The 6,000-nt window shown below is 54.6% G+C and overlaps 1 protein-coding gene across 1 annotated transcript in view; it reads left to right on the top strand.

Annotated features, from left to right (window-relative positions):
* The first annotated feature begins 309 nt into the window (after positions 1 to 309).
* Positions 310 to 6,000, top strand: part of LOC127019582 (uncharacterized) — a 219,293-nt gene continuing 213,602 nt past the window's right edge. The window contains exons 1-2 of the mRNA XM_050901700.1: positions 310 to 397; positions 1,592 to 1,660. The gene's annotated coding sequence lies outside the window, so the exon portion shown is untranslated. The remainder of the gene's footprint in view (positions 398 to 1,591; positions 1,661 to 6,000) is intronic.

The raw sequence follows: 6,000 nt of genomic DNA, 5'->3' as shown, positions 1-6,000 counted from the left end.
GATGTGTGGCTGGGGTGGGAGAGCCCTGCCTCGTCGTTGTAAGCTTTCAGGCAGCGCTGCTCAGAAGTTAATTTTCTCCAGGGGTGTTTTTCTGGGGTGGAAATAGGAAGCTGAGCTTGTACTCGGGTTGGGGAACGGGCTGGTAAAGCTTAGTGCTGTTTCACCAGGTGTCTGTGAGTTGTCAGATGAGTAGTTTGAAGCATCTGGCCAAACCCAAACGATCTGATTTTGCCCAGGTGGGCTTGTGGCTCTGTAAAAGTTCTTCTCTGCGTGTGGGAGGCGGAAGGTGGAGAAAGCAATGGTCTTCCTTCCAGAGAGGGGGACGAAAGAAGTTAACAGTGAGCCTGGCCCATGATGGCAACCCCATTTGGGAGTAAGGAGCCTGGATAAAATTGAGGTAGTTTTTTAAATCTCACCATACAGGCTGTTCAATAGTGGTGGAGAAGTTGTGGTGAAACTTGGTGTTTCGTGGTCTTGAGCCCCTGCAGAAGAGGCCAGAGGTGCCCAGGCACCTTCTGCATGGCAGTGCCGTGGCCAGGCTTGTGCCCAGGCCTGCTGCACCTGGCAGGTCCTCAATGCCAAGTTCCTGTGCCTCGGTTTCCCCGTGCACGAGGGCTGGTGGGTGCCCGGGGGCTGCTGCGGGGTGGGATGGGGCTGTAACCCTGATCGACCCACCACGCCGGTGGTGGGAGCAGACATGGCCACTCTTCCTCTGATTGTTCTTGTCGTGGGGGGGGGGGAGAGGGACACAACCCCCGTGGGCTGTGGTGAGCGGGGTCAGCATCTCCCCCCCCAATTTCTCCTCTGGGCATCACCACTCGGACGCAGCCCCCGTCACCCCGGGGGCGCTGGTCCGGCGGGCGCGGAGCCTCCCCCGCGCTTCCCCCGCGCCCGCGCAGCGCGGCCGGGGCGGCGGGCGGTGCCGCGCAGGCTGCCGGCGGAGGGGCGGGGGGGGGGCTGAGACGGCTCCTCGCCGCACCGGCTGCAGAAAGTTTCCCTCGGGGCTCCCGCTCGCCGCTCCAGGCCTGGGACTTTCTTAAAAAACCAATAGTTTTAAAATTTTCTTTTTCTTCTTCTTCTTATTTTCGGGCAGCGCCCGGGCGCGGCGAGCACCGGCCGGCGCCGGGCGGGCCCCGACGGGACGGGGCTGCGGGGGATGCGCGGCGGCGGCGGAGCAGCGCGGCCCGCGCCGGGCCTCGGCGGGCGCCCCCCGCGCCCCGCTGCCCGCGGGCGGCCGCCGGCCCCCGGGGCAGCCCTCGCCCGGCCCGGGGCGGCCCTCGCCGCCGCTCTCTGAGCGCTCTGCCGGCGCCGTGCCGGGGCCGGGACCGGGGGGGGTCCCGGGCCGGTCCCGGGGCCGGCGGGGAGCGCTCCCCGGGCAGAGCCGGGACGGCGGCGGGAGGCAGGTCCCGGGGTGGCCCGGCGGACGGGGCCGTGCATGGCACGGGCATCCCCTTGTCCAGCTTTTTTGGGTTTTAATTTTCTTTTCCTCGGAGGAGCTCGCACCATTAGTCGCCTTTTTAAAAAAAAAAAAAAGGAAATTAATTTTTTTTTTTTTTTTTTTTTTTTTTTTTTTAAACATTTCAACTTCAAGACGCCGGCAGAGAGTTGCAGTTATTTCCCGGGACCGTGTTAGCGTGCGGCGCTGAGGCCATGCGGTGAGGTAAGAGCGGGGCCGGGACCGGCAGCCGCCGCGGCGGCTCCCCTGCGGGCGGCCCCGGCTCCGGTCCCGGTCCCGGGTCGGGCAGGGCAGGGGCGGCGGCGCCCGCGGAGCCGGGACTCTCAGGGGAGAGGGTCGCATCAGTTTTCTTTGTATTCTGACCTGATAAATACGTGTCAGCTCCCTGCGCAGGTAACCTGCGGGACAGACCCCCCGGCCCCCCAATATGAGCAAAAAGCCGCCAAGTTCAGATTAGTTTTGAAAAAAAACCTCTGTATAACGTCAGATGGAAATCTTTTTCACGTGTTGGTTTTGTTTTTTGTTTGAGCTGCTGAGGAAGCACCAACTTGAAGTTGAGCTGGGCAGTTACTACTGTGGACCCAATTCTGATCGCAGCCTGGTTTTATTTTCCACTGTATGTGTCAGTATTTTATTTCAGTAGTTTATGCCTGGTTTACGCTCGTGTGAACTGCCTAAGAACTGGGTCATTACTCACCCAGGCTGATTCAAAGTACGTTTGAGTCCAGGAGAGTATTTCTGTTGGCTGTAGTGAGTGTTTTTTGGTTGGGAAGGTTCAGTCCTTACTGGTTTTAGTAGTCCTAGGGAAGCTGATGGGGCAACCTCAGTGAGAAAGTCTTACTCATGTGTTTACAGAGCCTGGCTGGAGGGTTCCTGTTAGATGCTGTGTTCAGATCTCCACCTCTGTGGTTTTAACCTTAACATTTATTAGATGAGATATTTCAAAATACAGGGATTAATAACTGATATAACCTCCCTGCTCCTCCCTCGCATTTCATTATAAAACGAGGCACGACACTTTCCCCCAAGTGACGACAGCTCATGGCAAAGCCAGCGCCAGCTCCATTTTTAAATCAGGCCGGGCTGTGGTGCAGAAGTCATATTGCACGGGGCTTAGCAGCTGTGTTGGTTACAGGTTATTAAAACCTCAGTCTGTGATGCAGCGAGCTGGATCTAAATGTACTGTAACTCTTTAAATCAAATATTTATGGAATGCTGCTCACTCCCTCCACGGTATCTTCACTGATTGGCTTTGGGGAAAATAAAAGTGCCAAATTCCTGTCTATTAAAGTAAGTTAACTTGTCCCGGTCCAGGTGGATGCTTTGCTGGAGACCCTGCACACAGGCCTTTGGGCTGCCCTGCTCGTGTGCCGAGGGTGCCCGGTGCTGGCAGGACGGCTCACGCGAGCTGCGTTCGGTCCCCAATTGAACAAGTGACCAGTCAGGGACTGGGAGTGCCGAATTTCTGCTGTGCCATCTCGTTTCCCTGCTGCGGTGTGAATGCTGTTCACGCCCTTGTGCATGGCTGGAATTAATTAATTTGATTTCTACGCGTTCCTGTAAGGAGAACCAACCGGGTGGTTGTGTCGGGGCAGGAGAGGGGTATGCTGTGCTGCCCAGCATCCGCGTTACCCAGGGAGGTTATGCGACGAGAGCTGCTCGGAGCAAAAACTCGTGTCCTCCTGTGTCACCGGTGGCTGAGGTGCCCGCTGTGGTGGGGATGCGGGGCCGGATGGGTGGCTCTGCGGCGTCAGGATGGGCTCCGGTGTTCAGAGAGGTTGCAGTGAGCTCACTGCAATGCTCTCCTCCTGCAAAACACGACCCATCCCAGAGCCCAGGAGCTCGGCTGGCTGCTGGTGGGGCTCTCAAATGGGAGCTCTGGGCGGTGGCCATTGCTTGCGGAGGTGGGACGTGAGCCCTTTGGCACAAAGAGCCGGTGGTCCGAGCGGAGAAACTCCTCATGGGAGGAGGAAGAAGCAGGTGCATCGCACATACGTGTGCAAGCAAGCGAAGGCAAAATGCATTGTCTCCTTTGGGGCAGTCTCCTGATGAGTTAAGCTGGAAGCACTGGGGAAAGGTGTGCCTTGAGAAGATGAGTCTGGAAACTACAGTTCCTGATCCTGGGTGCTGAAAGTCATGGGTGCGATAGGTTGCTTTTCTGGCCCTTTGCTCCATTTTTGGTTCGTCCCGTACCTGTTGCAAACATTATTTCTTTCCATCCTGGTTCCCCAAGCACTGGAGTCTCCTGCTCTCTCCCACTGCCGTTACCGCTCGTTTTCCTGAGCGCTAATTGCTCTCAACTATCCTGTTCAGTGGTGTTTTTTTTTTTTTATTCTTTTCAGCTTGCAGGCTCCTGTGAAACTTCCAGGTGAAGTGTGAGAATGGGTTTGCTTTTGGACTTGTCTTACTAAGACCTCTCAGAAATAGTCTCGGGAATCCCGAGGATCTGAGGCCAGGACCTGAAAACCACCCAGCTAATTACTGCAACCTGATTACGCTTGGAGCAGTTATTTCTGCCTCTGTTTACCCGGCTGTTTGTTTGTGTCTTGTGATCTCAAAGACTTCCCCAATTTTTGCAATAATATTAGCTGATTTAATAAAATTACTCTGCCTCGCTTAAAAAAAAAAAAAAAGCCTCCCATAAATAACATGGGTAAAAAAGAGGAGAAATAGAAGGAGGGGGGAAAAAAAAAAAAGGGCAAAAGGAGCTCTGCTGCCGCTCAGCCGCCTGCGTGGCCGCTGCTGCCCCGGGACGGGCTGCTGCTGCTCCCATCCTGGCCTCCTCCATGGGCCAGGTTCCTGCCAGCACCACGAGCCAGGGATCTGAACACGTGTCTTGCCCAGTGGCCTCTTGCCAACCGTGTTTCAGGGCATAAGCATCACCAACTTTGATTTTTGTGGGGCTTTTTTTTTTTATTTAAGATTTGTTGTATTTGGCCTTCTTACCTCAAACACGCAATAGCTGTCTGTGGAAAAGAGGTTATTTCTGTGTTGAGTGCTGACATTAGGACGCAGCATTAATTTTCCGTTAAATGACAGATTTATTGGAGTTTCCTTCATCTACACGATATGACCCGAAAACCTGAGTTATAATTTGCCAGAAGGGGGCATTTTGCAAACATCATAAAGGATTTCAGTAGCATGGGAGATGGGCAGGGTGAGCTCGGCTGGATAATTAAAGCAGGCAGCGATGCACGTCTGGAAACCACAGCCTCTTGGGGAAGAGTTCCGCGGTGCCTAAATGGTATAACAAAATTATTGTCCACCTACACACTAGTGAATGAATTTTGGGGCGTTGCGTGCGGAGAGCTGAGCGCGGGGAGGCCAGTTACCTGTCTCACTGCAGCCTGCAGGGCAGCGAGTGGTCATTAAAATAAGAAACCATGGAGTGGTGTTGCATTGGTTTTTTTCAATGAAGCCACTTAATGCCTTTTCCAGCTATGTCCCAGTAAACGGCTTTTTTGCTGTAGGTTGAGCTCTGAGAGCTTCACGCTGCTCTGATGTTCTTGCATGTGGTTTCTCTGCTCTTCCTCTCTGGAAAGAGGGCATCGTCCCATCTGGAGTCCACAGCTCCACGTCTCCCTTCATTTGAACACATTGCTGAGCTGCCCGTTGCTTGTTCTGACCCAAGCCGGACACGCACGGCCAGTAAAGCCAGTCCTTCACTGGGGAAACACCAAGGAGCTTTGCTGGGGCTCTGGGGGTTGCTTTTCTTGTGTGGGGTGTGTGTTGGATTTGGGGTCCCAGCCAGCACGTGCTCTCCGGCCACACCGTCTCTGTCCTCATCTCTTCTGTCCCCATCCCAAACCCAGAGGCCCTCCTTAATCAAGGCTTTGCTTTCTTTGTCTTTAAACATTTATCTGCTGTAGATGCAGCTGAGTAGTTTCAGAGGCTGGCGGGGGACAGTCCTGCCCTTTGTGGTGCTCAGTCGCAACCTCGGCTGGTGCGAGCTGCTGCGTGGGGGTGCAGCACCTCTCATCCCCTCTTCATAGCCAAGGAGAAGAAGGCAGAGACAAGTTAGGTGAGCTGATGGAAGAAATGGGGTGAAAACCTCGTTTCCACTTTACTGGTCTCCTGTTGAACATGCCAGCTGCTGGGTGTACAGTTTTTCCTCGAAAAGTGGCCTTTTTGTTGTATATCAGCCTACCCCTGTAGCAAAGGCCCCAAGCACTGGGTCTCTACACAGCCCGTACCCATGTGCTTTGCGACAATTTGCGCTTTATGTGTGCTAAATCCAGCAGGAAGGGACTAAGTTTGGCCAGTTGTGTGAGTTCCAAGAGGTCTCATTTGAGGTCCTGAAGCATCCCAAATTGTTTGGGATCGCTGCTAAGCCAGGCTCAGGTGCCATCACTGGTTTTCTGACCTTTTTCCTCTTGAAATAAATGCTGAGCTTTCTGCACATCCGGGGCGAGGGGCTTCCTGGGCCGATGGGGAAGGGACTGCCGTGCAGTGTAAGGGCAGGTGCCGCTGGATGCACAAGAAGACACTTGTATTTTCCGTATTTTACTATGGATACTTGTGGTGGGGTGACCCTGGCTGGACAC

The sequence above is a fragment of the Gymnogyps californianus genome, chromosome 9 (genome assembly GCF_018139145.2).
Source record: "Gymnogyps californianus isolate 813 chromosome 9, ASM1813914v2, whole genome shotgun sequence".
NCBI lineage: Eukaryota > Metazoa > Chordata > Aves > Accipitriformes > Cathartidae > Gymnogyps > Gymnogyps californianus.
Note: the sequence above shows the minus strand (reverse complement) of the source record. Positions and strands in the feature narration are given on the sequence as shown.